The following is a 19596-nucleotide window of genomic DNA, read 5'->3' as shown; positions in this document are numbered from 1 at the left end:
CTGCAGAATCAAACACTAGCTAGGTTTGTCAGGTAGTTATAGAATGGGCTTTTACAGCAAGGTAGGGTTGGGGTCAGGGTGACCTGGCAGGAGGGAGGAAACTGCACAGGCAGGAGAGTGGGACTGACAGAGGCTGTTTTCTTCCATTTTGTTTGGGCAGACCTTAGTGAGGATGTCTAGTCCTGAGTACTGGTGAAGTTTATGTACTGGCCATGGAATTGGGCGGGCACCTTAGAGAGATTCCTGACAGTCTGGGGGAAGTGTGTGTGTGTGTGTGTGTGTGTGTGTGTGTGTGTGTGTGTGTGTGTCAAAGAGAAGGAGAGTGAGAGAGAAAGAGAGAGAGAGTGAGAGAAAGATGGAGAGAGAGAAGTCCCAGTAAGGGAATGTGATATTTATTCGGATTGCCTCTTCAATTCATTTTCAAAGGATTCAAATCACAGGGAATTTCTCTTAATACTAAAAGTATGTACTGAATTTAATCCTAATAACATTAATAAGAAAATAGGATCTAGAATTTGAGGTCCATCAATTTATAAATAAATCCTTCTGGGGCAGAAGGGTCAACATGGTGGAGAAGTAGGGGGAACTGTACATCCCATGTCTCTCAAACAAAGTGCTGAAGCCAAAGTATTTTGAACCCCAAAAGTCTGCGAGTAAAAGACACTGAATACTCCTGAAGGAAATGAGACAACTTGAGAAATGACAGGTGGCTGATTGTGAACTGGGGTACATAAATTGGGCCAAGTAGGAATGGAGGGAAGAGATCCCCTTCTGCGGAGAGACAAAAGTAAGAGAAAGAGTGGCTCCGGGAGTGTAGGGCTGTATGTGGATAAGAGGAGAACCTCGGACTGGGACTGAGAGGGATCTTATCTCTAACTGTGGGGCTTTCTTGGGGTCTGGGGCTAGGCTCCCTGTTTGCGCACCTGGGGAGGAGAGGAGCCAGCATTGGTTTCAGGGGTAGATCAGGGTCACAGTCCACAGAAGGAGACAGTAGCCCCTCCCTGGAGGGCTGTGCAATAGAACAAAGCCTGCCTGCATCCACCACCCCCCGGATCAGTGGCTGGGTCTAGGGCGCAGTCTGCAGTAGGAGAAAGTGGCCCCCTCCCTGGGGGCGTCGCTGTGGGACAAAACAATGCCTGCCTGCATCCACCATGCCCAAGCTCAGCAGTGAGGTCAGCAGGGCAGTCCAAGGCAGGAAAAGGCGGGGCTCCCTGAAGCACAGCAGCACAAAGATAGCCAGGAAGACATTTGTAGCAGCACAGAGAGGCACTTCCCCAGTGCCAGAGCACACGGAACGGGTCTGCGAATCCTAGACAAGCGCTATGCCAAAGGAGTCAGCGGAGCAAGAAGGACCACCCTGCGTGTGCCCTGGGCACAATGAGGACAACTGGAACGGAGTACACCAGGTCATGGAGAAGAGGCTGGGCATCACCGTTTCCCCACCACCATCACCACCACCACCACCACCACCACCAAGGCGGGGCCTCAGGAATCAGTCCGAGGGTCCATAGTGGAGGTGGGACCAGCCTACCACAAACCACGCCCCTCTGTGCTGGGTACCTGCTTATCTGATGGAGCAGGGTAGGCGCTGTGGAACCAGGCAGGTCCATCATCCGGACCAATGATGTTGCATAGACTGGATTAATTCCAGGACAACTCTTGTTAGTTAGACATATTCTCCCTTCCTTTCTCTTCCCTCTTTTAGGTCGATAACTCTGCTTGTTGGTTCGTTTAAGCAGACATTTATAATCCATTCCCTGGATACATTTCCTACCTATATTTCTATAATTTTCTTTCTCTGTCTCTGGAATCATCAAGCCATCTAGTTTCTCCGTCTGGGTAAACTTATCTTCCTTTTGTTCCCCCATCTCCTTCCTTATTTTCCTTTCTCTCTCTCTGCATTAAGCCATTTAGCCTCCCAGTCTGGTCAATATATATATTTTTTCCTTTTCCCCACTCCTGTCATTTCCCTCTTTATATGTGTTCTTCCAACAGCAACGCCTCTACCTTGTTCTTTACTTGTAGCTGGTGTTTCTGGTTTGTTTGTTTTGTTTCGTTTTTGATTTCAGACTGTTTTTCTGTGTGTGTGAGCGTGTGTGTGTCCATTTATTTCTTTTAGTTGCACGTTTCCTTCCATGTCTCTGTTTCCTGTTTGTTGGTTTGTTTCTTTTCCTTTCCAGGGCTACTTCAAGGGACAAATAAAAGCACACCTTGTGGAGTGTCAAAAACATCATGACGAGTAGAGAACTCAAAGAGCCAATGCCACAACAACAGAGAGCCAGTAACACTCTCCAAGAAACACTACCTGCAGGGCTAGAACCTGCAAAGGGTGTGACCCCCATTTCATATAGCAATTCTTGCAGGTGCAGAGCAAATAACAAGCTTGTAAACCTCATAAGAGAGAGAAAACTAGCCAAAATAATGAAACAGAAGCATTCCCCTCAAAAGAAGTTCCGGGAAGAAGTGGACAGCTAACGACTTGATCAAAACAGATATAAGCTACATATCAGAATTTAGCATAACAGTCAAAAGATGAATCATTGGGATTGGCAAAGGCATAGAAGACAGCATGGAATCCATTATTGCAGAGATCAAGGAAATAAAAAGTAGTCATGATGAATTCAAATGGTATAAATGAGGTGCAATTTAAAATGGAGGCAGCCACAGCGCGGATTGAAGAGACAGAGGGGAGACTAAATGAATTAGAAGATAAAAATATGGGGAAAAGGAGGTGAGAAAAAGATGGAGAAAAAATTGAGGATCGAGAGGGGAGAATAAGAGAACTAAGTGATGCAATCAAATGGAACAATATCCATAGCACAGGTTTTCCAGAAGAGAGCAAAAAGTGGTGTAAAGATGACCTTGAACAAATCATAGCTGAGAACTTCCACAATCTGGGGAAGGAAACCGGCATTGAAACCAAACGGGCACAGAGAACTCCCTTCAGATGTAACTTGAGTTGATCTTCTGCACAACACATAATAGTGAAACTGGCAAAATACAAGCATGAAGAGAGAATTCTGAAAGCAGCTAGGGATGAATGGACATTAACGTACAAAGGTAGAAATATGGGGATAGGAGCACACCCATCTACTGAAATCAGACAAGCCATAAAGGAATAGGGGAATCTTCAATGCGATGAATAGGAAAAATATGCAACCAAGAATCCTTTATCCAGCCAGCCTGCCATTCAGAATCAAAGGAGAGGTAAAGGTCTTCCCAAACAAACCAAAACTGAAGGAATTCATCACCGCTAAACCATCCCTGCAAGAGATCCTAAGAGGGATTCTATGAGGGAAATGTCGCAAGTATCACAAAGTGCCACAGACACCAGTACAATCATGAAAAGTACAGACATCACAGTGCCTTGGAACCATAGCTCTCCATAATAACACTGCATGGAAGTGGAATAAATGCTCCAACCAAAAGACATAGGGTATCAGAATGGATAATACAAAACAAGACCCATCTATTTGCTGTCTTACAAGAGACCCCTTTCAGACCTGAGGACACCTTACTATTGAAAGTGGGGGGATGGAGAACTACCTTTCATGCTACTGGGAGTCAAGAGGAAACTGTATTAGCCATACTTATATCAGACAAACTTGACTTTAAATTAAAGTTTGTAGCAAGAGATGTTTAAGGGCATTATTAAATAATTACTGTGTCTGTCCATCAGGAGGAGCTAACAATTATAATGACTTTGCAGTGAATTCGGAAGCACACAAAGATTTAAAACATTTAATCACAAACATTAACAATCTCATTGATAAGAATATGGTAATTGCAGGGGGCTTTAATACTCAGCTTACAACAATGGACAGAAAATCTAGACAGAATCAGGAAAGAAACAATGGTCCTGAATGATACATTGGACCAGAAGGACGCGTCAGATATTTTAGAACTCTACATCCCAAAGCAGCAGACCATACTTTCTTCTGGAGTGCACGTGGAACATTCTCCAAGAGAGACCACATACTGGGTCACTAAAAGCCTTCAATAAATATAACAGAATTGAGATGACACCATGCACACTTTCAGATCACAATGGTTAGAACTTGAAATAAACTACAGGAAAAAGTCTGCTAAACGTCTAAAAGCATACAGGTTAAAAAACATCTTACTAAAGAATGAATCAATCAAACAGAGAAGAAATTAAAAGACATAAGGAAACAAATGAAAATGAAAATAACAATCAAAACTTTTTGAAAACAAATTTACTTAAAAAGATGGTAAAAGGGTTACTGAAGCCGAGTTTTGCATACTTGAGCCAGCATGTAATGCACTAAGGAGTCAGAGTGCTTGGGGTAACGGCCATTTCCATAACTTTCTTAGTTCTGTGACCTTGAGCAATTATCACATCTCCTTCAGCCTCAATTCCTTCTTCTGTACACAGGGTCAATTGAGATGCTTTATCAGGTAACCGTGCTTGCCACAGGGAAGTGATTGGTAGCTGTAAGTTCATTGCTTTGCCCCTGATATTCCCAGGACTCCTGCCAGGGAGCCTGGAGGCCTGTGTGCTGGCCTGAATCTGCAGCATTTTCAGGCAAATTGTTCACTTTGTGATTAAGTCTTCCGTTTCACTGAGCCCTTGATTCACCCCATTTGTTCTGGCATCTGCCGCCTTGCTTGGGTTCCCTCCTCCTTTTTAAGACCCTTACTTGGTTTTGTGTGATACAGTGATCACACCACCTGAGCATCAGTTATTTGCAATAAGCGTGACTCCTCTGAGTAGCTATGGTATTCTGATTATTCCCACATAAAGCTAGTTTCTGCAGCTCTGATTATCTGCTAAATTATACCAATGCATATTTTAGAAGACTCTTTTGTTGTTGTTGTTGCTGTTTTTGTTGTTGTTGTTGTTGTTGTTGTTGTTGTTTTTGTTGTTTAGAAATCATTTGCTTCAGGTTCATCTAGTCTATCCAGGAACACCTGCAATAACATTGAGATAAACCTTGGTTTTACCTGTTTTCACTTTTTAACGCCAGTGGATTTTGTTTTTGGTTTTCTTTTTCAGGCTCCCTTTGGGAAGTTCTATTTCTTCCATCTTCTCGCTCATGTTTCCTAAATAGACAACGGATTGTTTGCTAGTTGCTGTCTCTGGGACGTTGTTGCTGTTTGCCAAGTGTTAGTAGTGGCATGCCAGGCCTGGGGTGTTCATTCTTTCACGGATTTTTGTTCCAGGTCTTCATGACAAAGGCAACAGAATGAAGAAGGTACTGAGTTGAAGCAGTTAGAAATTCACTTCAAGTAGGACTGCCAGAGGAAGTGGGCACTGCATTTAGAGGAGGAGACACAGAAATGAACCACAAGTGAGCAAAATGAGTTGGGTGTAAGAGAAAAAAAAATAATTCCAGCATGATAGTCAAGTTTTCTCTGCTTTTATTTGATCTATGGGATAAATGTGTAACGTACTACAAACCCTTATGATTTGGGCTGCTTATTTTGATTTTAATGTTTGTTCGTTGGTTGGATGGTTGGTTGGTTGGTTGCGTGGTTGGGTGGGTGGGAGGTTGATTTGCAGTGTGTGTGAGGAAGGGGAGGGGATGAGAAAGGGGGAAGAGAAAATTCCAAGCAGGCTCTGTGCAGAGTGTGACCTGGGGCTTGAAACCACAAATGGCGAAATCATGACCTGAACTGAAACTAAGATTAGGTCACTCAACTAACTGAGCCACTCAGGCTCCCCTTGGCTGCTTATTGTATTTGCACATTGGGTCTTCGTGTTACAAATACCATAGGGAGTGGTGTACATGCATGATCTAAGGAAGGTGCAGCTATTATTTTTTTTCCTTATAACACTTTATTCAGGAGTAATATTTCATAAGTTTATTAGAAAGACAGTGTGAAGATTGTAATTGGGAGGAAATCAGGTAAGGAGTCATTGCAGTTGACCAGGAGAGGTGAACATGACAGGAATTAGTGTGGACGCAGGAAATGGAGACATGAGGACAGATGTGGTATTTTTTTGAAAATGCTTTTTGTTGTGTAATTAACATTATGTAAAATAACTCTTTTGGTGCATAGTGCTTTGAGTTTTAAAGATTGTATATACTCATGTAAATGTCACCCCAGTGATAATACAGAAGAGTTCTGTTCCTGGGGCACATAGGTGGCTTAGTCACGTAAGCATCCCACTCTTGATTTCGGCTAAGGTCATGATCTCACTCTTCTTGAGTTTGAGCTCCTGCTCACGAACTTCCCGGAGCCTACTTGGGATTATCCCTCTCTACCTCTTTTTCTGTGCCTCCCCCACTCTCACTCTCTATCTCCCCCCCCCAAAAAAAAATTTAGACACAAAGAGAACAATTCCATCAGCTCCCAGAATTCCCTCATGTTGAATCACTCTCAGCCCACCCCTGAGGCCTGGCAACCATCTATCTCCAACTTTAATAGCATATAAATGGATCCTTATTGTAGGTAACTTTATGAGACTGGTTTCTTTCATTCAACATCATGCCTTTACAATACATCTGTTTCTTAGTGTTTCCCTGTACGGATATACCAGCGTTTGTTTAACCATTCATTTCCTGAAGGAAATTTGTGTTTTTCCATTTTTGTCAGTTATGATTAGAGTTGCTGTAAACATTTGTGTGCATGTGTTTTTGTTTTTGTTTTATAAACATAAGTTTTCACTTCTCTAGAGCAAATGTCTAGGAGTCAGATTTATGGGTCACATGCAAGTATTAGGTATTGTCTTTAAAAAATAGATATATTTCATGGGCTCCTGGTTGGCTCAGTAGATTGAGTAGCTGACTTCAGCTCGGGTCATGATCTCACGGTTTGTGAGTTCAAGCCCCATGTTTGGCTCTATGCTGACAACTCGGAACCTGGAGCCTGCTTTGGATTCTGTATCTCCTCTCTCTCTGCCCCTCCCTGCTCACACTCTGTCTCTCTTTATCCCTCAAAAATATGTAAAGATTGAAAAAAACATTTTCAATATGTGTATAGCAGTATCTCAGGGCAGTTTTAATGTGTTTCCCTGAAGCCTAGTGTTGTGGAGCATCGTTTTGTGCACTTCAATATATGATATTCTGGACACAAGACCTTTTCTGGCGCCATGCGGGGGACACGGATTAATGCTGTGGGCATGAATGAATGCATGGGCGAGGCGGTGAGGAAATCAGTAAATCGCCTGTGGTGTTCATTTCAGTGAAATCCACCCTGGAAAAATGAAGGCGATGGTAACAACAGCCAAAGAAGAGCCGCAAAGGCATGCAAGTTACTACGGGCTAAGCACCATTTTCAGGGCTTTCCACTCGGTAACTCATTTAAGCCTGGTCAGCGCCCTATGCGCCAAGCACTAGCAATATCACATTCTGAAGACGGAAACAGCGAGGCATAGAGAGGCTGCGTCACAAGCCCAAGGTCACAGAGCTGGGGAATAGCAGTACAGGACTGAGAATCCCGGGGCGTCCCCCACCCGGAGGCTGCGCTCTAACCCTGTTCCGTATTTCCTCTCTATTAACGTGATATGGGGGTACCCCGGTGGCTCAGTGGGTTGAGCGTCCGACTTCAGCTCGGTCATGATCTCACGGTTCGTGAGTTTCAGCCCCGCGTGGGCTCTGTGCCACAGCTCGGCGCCTGGCGTCTGCTTCCGAATCTGTGTCTCCCTCTCTCTCTGACCCATCCTCACTCACGCTCTGTCTCTCTTTGTCTTAAAAATAAATAAAAACATTAAAAAACAGTAAAGTGATATGGCATTATTTGCTGTACCTAAACAAGCCTGGGTTCTGCACAAACACGGATTGATTTGTTTACTTGAGTCGTGAGGTCTCCTCTTGGTGGTTTATCACAATGAGCTAGGAAGTGTCTGAAGCAGAGCGAGTGTATGTTCCCTCAGCCACCTCTGGAAACTCACTCGGGAAAGCAAAACCGAAGTGTACAGATGGGCAAGCGGGGTTCAGTCTGCTAAAACTCGGTGTGCGGGCGTCTGCATATCCCTGCGTAACATGACGAATGCATTTCCCATGGAGGGTACCGCCTGGATTCGGAAGCCTTGTTTGGAGCACGTAACAAGCCGGGTCAAGAAGAGAAACAGCTTCCAGGGCAAGATATGCCGTGGCCTCCGGGCCCTCCGGGCCCTCGGCAGCAGTTGCTATCGAAATGTCTGGGCACATGTTCTGGTGAGCACGATGGGAGTGAGATTAGTCACGATCTTTACTACTGGTTTAGGGCTCCAGTCAAAACCGTGTCTCCATAGAAAGGAAACCAACCATCTCCATAAAAGTTAATCCATGATTAAGGGGGTGGAAAAAGCCAGTATATTTATAGTGACACGAGAATCAGGAATGGAACTTAGAGGCCTTCTGTATTTTGCTCTTTCTGCTTAAATAATGCAGCAATGGGAGAGTTTTTTTTGTGGGAATGTGTAATTTAATATCATTGAGTGAGGGGATTGGAACGCTTCACCTGCTCTACTATTGAATGACACACTCTCAGGCCAGCAGAGGACTTGTGTCAGGGCCGAGCTGAGATCTCCCCGGGAGCCCAGCGAGGAAAGGGAGGCACAGTAAAGGTTGGGCACAAAGGGCAGGAACGAGGACTGTTTTGTAAATCCGAGCCTGAGGCACGGGCCGGGCGGCATGAGTGCGGAAGTTTTTCTGGCTGAGGGCAGGGGTGAGACGCACCTGTGTAGACAGTCCTTCCACACTCTGCGGTCCCTCCTCGGCGGTCCCTCCTCGGCCCCTCCTGGGGCCAACCCTTTGCTGACACTGTCCGGCCCCACAGCCGGGGTTTGAATCTCATACTGGAAGACTTTTCATTTTGGGTAGAGGATTCCCAGCCCCATCACATCTCCCCAAACCCTGTGAGTTTCCTATCGTTGCTCCTGCACAAATTTCTGTAAACATCACACTTTGGAACACCACTCGTAGTTGCCACACGCCTCAGCGTCGGGGTCCAGGCAGGCCCTTCCTGTGGTCAGGGTTTCCTACGGCTGCAGCCAAGGAGCAGCTGGACCGCCCAGCTCCTATGGAGCCCAGCTCCAAAATGTGTTCACTTGCTTGTGGCCCCGGCTCCTGGCAGATGGCCCTCCCTGTGGGCCATTCACAGCCTGGCTGTTTGCTTCTTCAGAGCCAGCACAAGCATCTTGTTCTACTGGCAGTCTCTGATGTCAGAGAAGGATGAGATGCTCTTATAAAGGACTTTCCATCCCTCGGTTAGATCAGGCCCACCCAGGTCGAACTCGATTTAATTATAGCCAGCGAAATAGGGACCTTAACTGCACCCAACATCCCTTCACCGTTGTCATATGATATGATGTGCTCATGACAGTGACTCCTCATCCCCTTTGCCCTATTCTGCTGGTCAGAAGCAAGTCTCTGGTCTGCCTGCTCTGGAGGGGAGGGGATTTGTACAAGGGTGTGACTCATCACAGGTCACCTTCGGGGAGGTAGGTCTGCCACACCCTCTCATCCCCGGCTCCAGATCCTTTCAGGGCACAGCGATTGGAGGAGGCCTGGAAAGTTAGAAGTGTGTGTGTTTTGTTCAGCTCTGGGATTCCCAGCACCCAGGCCCGGGGGCCCCAGATGGTCCATAAGCCTCCTTCCACTTTGCTTCCCTGCTTAGGTGCTCCAAGGAGGCAGGGGCTACATGTCCCATGGAGGGTGCCCTGGACCTCTCCCCCCACCCATTCATCCATCCGTCCGGGTGTCATGGCTGACTGTGTGCCTACAGTGTCTCCGTCCCTACCCTGGCCCGGAACACCACACTGGCCCCCAAGTTGCTTATAGTTCAGTGCATGTGGTGGTGAGGGGGGACCGAGCCTGTCTTAGTTTCTGTGGGCATTACCCATGTCTCCTGGCCTGGCTCACAGAAAAGAGCAGTCTATTGGTTGTCATAGCTCGGAAGTTAAGGGATGGCCTGTCTTCAGGCACAGCTGGGTCCAGGGCTCTCAGTTGTGAAAAATACGCAATCAATAAAGTTCTTTTCTGTCCCGTTCTGCTCTTCTGGCGGGTAGACTGAGCCTCCTCGGCTGTGGGCTCTTAGCAAACACCACACAGCATCTACAAACTCCCCTGCCAGCTTGTGACATCCTCATGCACAGACTAAGTTCACACACTCCTCAGCAGGGGACGGTGATTCACATCACCCCCCCTTGTCCCCTCGTTTCAGCCAAGGCCTCGCTTTGTACCCTGTCACTTGCTGCCCTCCACTTGAAGGTGCCAAGTCAGTTTTAGGGACAGAACACCAATTCAATGCATTAGCTCTATGACCAGAAACACAAGCTGCAGGCATGGCTGGCTCCAGGAGCTCTCATGATATCACTGGGGTTCTAGCTCTCTCTGTGTCTTTGCGCCATTTCCATCTCCTTCTCCAGATAGGCTGTCTCTCCGTGGAAAGGAAAGATGGCTGTGAGGGACGATGGCCCTGAGGCACCAGGACCAGGGCAGGGCAAATTTGCACAGAATCAAGGAGACGCTCACTCTCAGGGTCATGCCTGAGAGCTACATCCCCCCTTACACTTTGTGTCCCGGCTACCCCCCTCCCTGAAGCTAGAGCCAGCCCTGTGGGCACTTCAGCAGTGGGGCAGAAAGAGCTTTTGGTTCAAGCAGTTTCCATAGATGATAAGGGAACTCTGGTAACAAGTTTGACTGGCCCTGCTTGGGCACACGATCCCACTTGCAGTACCGCTGAGCAGACAGGACCCCTGGGCTCCCGGGAGCAGGTCTTCTGCATCACAGTCCCTTGGGAACCACAAGTACCAGAGGGTCAGCTCCCAAAGCACAAGCTGGATGGGCAAATATAACACATGGTCTCTGGGGTTCCACCCGAACCCGCGAGCACCTAAGTGTACCCTATCTTTTATTACCTGGTACTGCTGCGTGCTTACAGATCTCAGCCCTTCAGTCAAACTCGGAATCCGTGAGGATGAGGGCCATGCCTTACGCCCCCACAGCGCTGAACAGAGAGCCTCGTGCCTCCAGGTGCCCACGGAATCTTCCTACTATGACTTGATTCTGCACTTGGGCTGCCTAGGAAGTAGACTCTTAGGATGCCTGGTGGGAAAGCTTGACAGCTCCCCCGACTGGCTAGGCTAATCCACATCAGGATTGGGATGACGCTATTTCCACAGATGGCCTCTTATGGGCCACATGTGCATGCGAAACGCGGCCTCCTCATGGAGCTGCGAGAACCTGACTCTCTCTCTCTCTCTCTCTCTCTCTCTCTCTCTCTCTCTCTCTCTCTCTCTGTGATCCCTGCTTCAGAGAGCTCGGCCCGGTGGGGGAAATGCTGGATTCTACCTTTGTGCTTTGGGAACACCAAAACTGGGCCTCATACATCCTGGAGACCCCTGCTTCTTCTAGCCAATGGGAAAACTGGGTGAATGGCAGCGTGGCAGGCCTCTGGGCCTCCACTCCAGAGCGCTTGGATCAATGAGGAAATATCACTGCCTGCCTTTGCTCTCGCTGAGCAGCTTGGGGTCTCAGCGGGGTCCCAGGGAAGGCTCTCCTTCCTAAGGACACCAGGGTCGCAGTATAACAAAGGACGGGTCTTGTTGGTGGGAAGCAAGGCCAGAAGACAGCATGGTGGGGAGCTTGGCAGATGCGTCCGAGCTCCGCCTTTTACGTGTAGGGTCGGGGAAGCTTCTTTGAGAAAAGACTGGAGTCAGAAAGAGTAGAGGTCTCCTCCCAGGTACCAAAGGGTATGAGCTCTCAGCGGGCAGGACTCCCTGCGACATGCAGACAGGCCTACTGAGGCCCTACTGTCAAAACGCCCAACAGCTGAGAAACAGTGCTCTTCTGACGGCTCCTCAGAATAAGTGGGATGATGCCCAGACTGGGTGGGCCTGGTTCCCACATTGGCAGGAGCAGAGTCAGACAGGCACCGTGTACAACTGAGGGGCTTGTTACAGGAAACAGGGAGCATCGAAAAGCAAGGGGGAGTCCAAAGACGACAGAGGTGGCTCCACGGCTGACAGATTTCCTGCCCTGCGTCCTAAGGGAAGGATGGACTGAGGCTGTCTGGAGGTCGATACCTGAGGCTTTTGTTTCTGTCTCAAAATCTCAGCTCAAATGCACCCTCTCTCTTTTCAATTGTTTTAAAGGTGAACAAAGTTTTCATTTGCTCTAACTTTCTCGTTGATGGTCTCTGCACACGCTGGAGCATCTCTTCTGTAGGACAAGGCCTCCCCAAAGTGTGTTTGCTGCCACATAGTCCCAAGTGGTGTCTTAGATGTTTTGTTTGTCTGTTTTTTCACCAACGGGGTGCCTTGTCTAAAAGGTCCAGGAAAAGAGGGTTAAATGAAGCAAAACCAGGGTTTGGAAATAAGAGGTTGGCAAAAATAATAAGAAGCGTGCTGGCAGGAGAATTAGAAGTAGCCGTGGTTCAGACGTGTGATAGTGAGGAGGACACTCAACATTCCACCGTCCTCCTCGGTCACCGACTTCTATCCCAAACTTGCATCGTTTGCCAGTCAAAACAAGCATTTGCCAACAGCCCCACTAACTCAATCACATCTGAGAATCAAGTCCTGTCTGGCCGGCAAGAAAGACACCAGGGTCAGCCTCTCCTTGGCTCCTGGGCTGTGGGTGTGCGGGGCACAGGAGACTCGGGTGTTTTCCCTTTTCTTCTTATCACAGCTTTCTGTCCAGGAGATGCTCTAGAAATGGGGCCCTTTTTGTGTCCATGCCTCCAGGTGGAGAGGCGTGCTAGGTGCAACTCGTGATTGGATAGATGAGCATTTTGGAGCCACTGAATATTTGATTTCTCTTTTTGGGGATGACACTTTAAAGTTCAGATGATGTTCTGAATACCTGCCCTCAAGCTCACCCTGACACCCGTGGTCCTTCTGCATGTGGAGTGGTCCTGGAGCATCGATCTTTCCTAATGCTCTCCCTCTTCTGCTCCCTCCCTCCTCCCCCGCTTCCTCTGTCCTTCTGCCTTTCTTCTTCTCCTCTCCATTTCTTTTTCTTTCTCTCTTACTACCCTAGCCAAAAATGGCCAGACTAAGGCACTCATTGCCAAAACAAGGATGGATGGACCCTCTGAGCCGGCCAGCAAGCACTGGGTGGAAGAGTGCAAGAGCGCTGGCCGGTGGACGCCTCCCACACGAGACAGACACCCACAGGCCAATCCAGTCCTGTATCTGAAGAAGAAGAAAGCTAGTTTGTGGAGGCCCAACATGTCACCCAAAGTGCCTCATACTTTCTACATAACAGGATTCTCAACTTCATAAAAGTGGCATTTGAAGCCGCCAACAAAATTAAAAACACCAGCTCTAAAACCGAGAACGATCGTGACTCACTGTGCCACAGTGGAGTGGATCTGGAGAAAAAAACAGGAAGTAGAATGGAATTATCTCGGTGTTTTGTGCCATCAGGGTAGATGCCATCCACCTTCTTCATGGAATGTGGTTATCCTGGGAAGCAGTATGCGGTCCCAACGGTGCTCTTACCATCTCCGCGAGCCAGCGCGACCTCCCCCCAGGTGAATTACGTGGACAGGACACGGCAGCCCCTTCCTCCCCTAGCTGTGCATTTGCCCTTGTCCCCCGCACACAACTTCAGATCCCAGCAGATACCAAATGGAATGCCAACAGTCCTCAGAAGCTTGTTTGGCAAAAGCCGAGGACTTTTAATCATATTGTCAAAACCCAAATAAGCCAATGTATCAAGTCGTGTCTTCACAGTGTGGCCTAATTCCCCGAGAATCATCCCCACCACAAAAAATAATAGCTTGAAAAAGCACTTTTCTTAATCACATCAAACCCAGTTGGTAGGATTGCCTTGCTCATTAGAAACCAACAGTTAATAAGAAGAGGTCCCCAGATGATTTAGGGGAGAAAAAGAAATCCTTCACCCGACTTGTGTAAGGTAAAGCTAAGGAAGGCCACTGGAAATCTGGGACCAGGGCTGTGGGAGGAACCATCATTTGTAGTGGCTGCTAAGGACAGTCAGAGCCGACCCACCATGGACGGTTCTCCTGTTCTCCCAGCCCCATTAGGAACAAGCAGGAGAATTGACTCTTTCTCCCACACAGTTCTGCTTCTAGCTCCAATATCTGTACACAGGTTTTCTGAGCATTAAATGTAACGGAACTTCACCTAAGACAGGTTTGGGAAATTCATACGAGTGAATGTGTTTTAAAAATATTTCATAATGAGGGAATGTTGGGGCACCTGGGTGGCTCAGTCAGTTGAGCGTCTGACTTCGGCTCAGGTCATGATCTCACAGTTAGTCAGTTCAAGCCCTGCGTCGGGCTCTGTGCTGACAGCTCAGAGCCTGGAGCCTGCTTTGGATTCTGTGTCTCCCTCTCTCTCTGCCCCTCCCCTGATCATGCTCTCTCTCCGTCTCTCTCTCAAAAATAAATAAACGTTAAAAAATTTTAAATAGGAATATTTCATGATGGGGAGATATATATGATATAATGTTAAATTAAAAAGCAGACTGTAGAGACTGCTCATCAATGGCACAAAAAAATACATTCTTACCCCACAATTTCCTCCAAAACTACTGGAAACAAAAAGAAAATTAAAAAAATAATAATAGTAAGAGAAAAACAACTACATTATCAATGAAAAAGGAAACGGACCAAAACAAAAACATGACACTTAGCTGCCAAATACTTTGAAATCTGGACAGAGGCAGGGAAGACAGAGAAAGCTCACAGACTTCCTAAGACGGGGGTCCCCATGAGGGGTGGTGGAAATCATCCACCAAAACCCACCAGCAAAGACAAGATATCCAGGTAAACTTGAATCTCAGATAAAACACAGAAAAACAAACAACAATGAATATCTTTTGGTATAAATATGTGCCAGATATTGTCTGGGTCATACTTTCACTAAAAATTGTCTGCTGCTCACTTGATATTCTTGAACTGGTGTCCTGAATTGTACTAAATTGTGTCAGAACAGCAAAAGAAATCCGGCTGACCCATCAGTGAGTTTTGTTTGCTTTGTGCGGTGTTTTCAATTTTCTAACTTACCCTCAATATATGTAAGTAAGGAGATTTCACTTAAAAATTTAGGTCCCAGTGGGGGCGCCTGAGCGGCTCAGTCGGTTCAGTGCCCGACTCTTGGTTTTGGCTCAGGTCACCATCTCACAGTTTGTGACTTCGAGCCAGAATCAGCCTCTGTGCCGACAATACGGGGTCTGCTTGGGATTCTCTCTCCCTCTCTCTCCCTCCCCAACTCAATCACCTCCCTCCTTGAAACAAATAAAATAAACATTACCAAAAAAATTTAAAAAATTTAGATTTTTGGTTCCTCCTGACAAATCTGATGATATGCCCACATGGACCCCAATTCCCATCTGGCAAGACTAGGCTGGGGGTTTTCCCTGTCCGCTCTGGATGCTCAGGTTTATTGGTTTGCTCTTATCGCACATAAGCCACTTAATTCACTGATATCACTGCTTAGGTCCTGGAAGCTTTGCTTTGTTTGGTGTTTGTGTTTGTTCATCTTTCCCTAGCACCTGAAGATGCGGGTTTGCGGTACATGTAAGAATGTCCCTTTAGTGACTGGCTAGACAGCCGAGGGTCACCGTGGCCACGGGTTGAACACTTCTAAGTATCCGGCCATTGTTGTGTCTGGGATTGAGCCACCAGACTTAGAGAATCTGCTGGAAGTCAGGAAAAGCAGGATGTGCGGCTGAGGGCCTTACACGGAGCCCTGTTGCTGCCTTGGAAGATGCGATGAGCTGACATGTCTCAGCACAAAGAAGAGAAAGCCAGGAGAGAGAATGGGCGGAATCTCTTAAAAGAACCAGTGTGGCCCCTGGAAACAGTTTCCAGTAGTGCCACAGTCCTTCAGCCTTGTGTTTTGTCCTTCTGGTTTGTTTATTTCCTTACCTGAAATTACAAAAAAAAAAAAAAATTTTTCCATTTTTGCATGAAAATAGCCTACAATCATCCATTTTTTGCAGAAGGTAATTGTTCTCTCTCTGAGAGAGCACATAATTAGCCCATAAGCTGAAGGAAGATGCAGGATGGTTAACTTCCCTGGGGGAGAGTTCAGGGGCAAGTTTGGTTTTTTTAAGTTTATTTATTTATTTTGAGAGGGGGAGCCAGGATCAGGGACGAGGCAGAGAGATGGAGAGACAGAATCCCAAGCAGGATCCCGGCTGGCAGCACAGAGCCCATCGGCTGGGCTCGAACTCGAGAAGCCGCGAGATCATGACCTGAGACGAAACCAAGAGTTGAATGATCAACCCACCGAGCCACCCCGGTGCCCCCAGGTGAAAGTTTTTAAAACCTTTCTTTGCATTTTTCTGTATGGCTTGAATTTTATATAATAAGTTGTATCGTTTTTACCATAATATTAATGCCATCATTCTTAAGTGAACAGAATAATTTACGACTATCCAAACATATAATGTACATACCCAGAAACACTTAAAAACCGAGTTACCCCAAAATGTTAATAATGGCTGTCTCTGGGTGACAGGATTATGGATCGGTTTTGGTATCGTTTCGCCTTTTTTGGTGAGTGTTCCATACTGTCTGCAATTAGCATGCATTACACTTACATTTAAAACACGAAAATGGTATTTCTTCACAAGAGACTGAGAACTGTTGCCACACTGAGATTCAGGCACAGCCTCTGGGTCTGACCTGGCTGTAAAAGGTGGTGAGCAGGGAAAACTTCTCGGTTCTTTGTTTCCTTTAATGATCCTGCTGATGGCTAAGACGCCCAAGTCGCCCTAAGAACCCATTACCGATTCTAAATGGCCCCACATAGATCAATAAATATGTCCTTTTTACGAAATTTCTTCAGCTTTCTTCCCACCTACCCTCATTTTCTTTGGAGAGACCAGAAAGCTTCTGAAGCCGTCCGCCCTCTTGAAGTGAATGTATTCTTTAGTTATTCATTATAATTGCCTTCAGAATGTGCTCACTAATCTTAGTCTCCTAGTTACTTAATGGTCTTGATTGGCTGGAGAACACTTTTATCTGGGTTAATTTACTATTCATATTACAACCATCGAGTATTCATTTTGCTACCCAGATTAAAATGGTAAATGGAGTTATATATCATCCACAGGAAAGCTACATGGGAGGTTAGTGTTAAAACGCCTTTCAGGCATCTTAAAGTAGAAAACAACATTCCTGCCCAAACTTTGTCACGCGCCGCATTTCCTGCCCGAACTTGAAGCTGTCCGTGGCCCTTCTGTGAATGCATGTGCTTCTCAACGCCTGGGAAGTACTTGCCCTGACCCTTTAGAGCAGCTGTCTCTGATTCCAGCAGGTGTGGGATCACAGGGAAAGCGTGTCCCGAAGGAGGCAAAGACGGGAGCAGCCAGAACTCCTGGGAATGTCCAGGTTTTCTTCAACATATTCCAAATGCCCTTGGAATTTCCTGCAACCCTTGCTCAGAACCTGACCCCCTGCCTACTAGGCTGTCCAGAGTCTGGACCCCCATCCCAGTCCAAAATATCATTGCTACCTTCCTGACTTCTGATGTGCGGACTCTATTTAGGGATTCCATTCTGCCAGGACTTAAGACCTGTCCTGGTCGTATCTAAATGTCACTTTCCCCCCAAACCCCAAAGGACTTGGCCCTCCTGCCTGTGCTCTGAAATCAGAATCCTCTACCTAAAATTCTTTAGAAGAATGGAGACAGACGGTGTGCATAATGTAACCGGTTGAAACCGGCTTTCTCCAATCCCCACCGGAACTCCTAATACTTACACTGGAGGCCACACCATGAAATTATGACCCCCTTCTGCCTGTCCGCTATATCAATGTCTGGACCCAGGAACCCTGCCTCCTCCTGGCCCTGGAAGGCTATCTGCTTGATGTTGTGAAGCTAAACAGGAATGGGGAGAGGTCTACTTGCAGAGGTAAACAGAGGCTGGGCATCCAGGAGGGACCTAGACACACTTCTACGGACTGTTCTCCAACACAGAGAGTCAGTCACTCATTCCTGGGGACCTCAGCAAACCGCGAGAGATACGGCTGATACGGGCTGGGAAGCCAAGAGAAAATGGGTTGGGAACTGAGAGCCTAGCACATCTGAGAAGATGACCCCAGGCCTGAGGTGTCTTCTGTCCAAAGGGAACAAACTCTCTTCCAGGACAAGGTGGCAGTGGAGCTGAAAACAGCATTTGCTTTCCCAGATATAGGCTCTGCAAACAACCACTTGCGTTCCTTATCAGTGCCTAGAAGCCAGAGTTCTCTAGGAGTTAAAGACTGAGCTGGTGCATGACGATAGGTATGTACATAAAGCACATTGTAGCACTGCTGCCTGGCCTGTAAAACCCCCACCCACCAAAAACAAAAAGAACTAGAAACTAAGTGGATGTTCGTCACTGGGGCAAAGGTTGCTAAGTTATTATATAGCCACAGAGCAATGAGTGTCCAACAATTTTTGTAAAGGGTCTTGACTTGGAGAGACTCCTAAATGCATACGCTGTCCAGCCCATCCCTCAAAGAGATGGTGGAGAGAAGTGGAAAGAAATAGTAAGTCGAAGGATTTGAATAAAAACGTCGAGTCCCCATTTGCCACGGGTTAGACCAGGCCAACAGGGATTCAAGAGAGTTTTACTTCCTTCGTGTTATTTTTGTGTGCTCTTATGACTTTTAAGTGATCAACACAAATTATTTATAAGCAGAGGACAGCCACTGAGGGTGTGGGAGTAAACACAAGATGTATCTAACAAGAGGGCAGAGAGGAGCCCATGGACGGGGTCTTATGCCCCTCAGGCTGGGCCCCCAGAACTGTGTTGTAGACACAGGTGTATAACCTGCCTGTCTCTTCCAGAGTGAGGCTCTCCGGAATTCTGAATATTCAAGAGACAGAGATAAAGGGCCGGAGGCCCATCACGAGAATACAGAATGTTCGCTGACTGCAGAATGACCATTTTCCCATCCAACCTCTTGCCCTGAGCCGTCAGCCTCTCTACCAATGATCTGGGTATTTGGGGGACCTAACATCTTGCACAAACTGAAGTACGGTCTTCATTTTGCAAATGAGAAAGCCCAATTCCCTTCGGGATAGCAATCTGAAGCAAACAGAAACATCTGTTTGAATAATGAGCTCTGTTGTTGGCATGTTCAGGAGGAAGGAGGCAGTTGGTGATCAGATACGGACATCCTGGACCCTGGCTTGGCCGCCGCAAGCAGTATGGGAGGGCAGTGGGTGGGGGTGGGGGGTGTTGATTGGCATCTGGGAAGCCTGCACACATCTCCCCGAGGCCTTCCAAGATCCCACGCCATCTCGGTGCCAAGATTAGCTCACCATGGTGAGAATGATGGTGCTTTCTTGATTTTCCAGAAACCGCCACCTCAGACCCGACTTGTCCGAGGTCCCCTAAGCCAGCCCTCCCACCTCGGGGGAGCGATTATGGGTCTGAAGATGCATCTCAGTGGATGTTAACTGAGACAAATGTTCCGCTCTGTGCATTTTCCAATTTTAATCGAAGGAAAGTAACTAATTATCTCGGAGAAGCAGCCATTATACACTGGCTGCAGGCTGACCTTTAGCAGGAGATGCCTTAGGGCTTGTGGGGGCAGTCGATATGTTAACCAGTCATTAAAGCTCGAGATTTCCAAGGGAAGCAGAACATCTCCAACCCAGGATGGGCCCCAGCACTGGCTGCAGCTGGAGGGGAAGAACGAGCCTGTCATATTCCTGGAGAAATTGATCAGACCCAG

Source organism: Panthera onca, chromosome Y (assembly GCF_046562875.1).
Source record: "Panthera onca isolate mPanOnc1 chromosome Y, mPanOnc1 haplotype 2, whole genome shotgun sequence".
In the NCBI taxonomy this organism is placed as follows: domain Eukaryota; kingdom Metazoa; phylum Chordata; class Mammalia; order Carnivora; family Felidae; genus Panthera; species Panthera onca.
Note: the sequence above shows the minus strand (reverse complement) of the source record.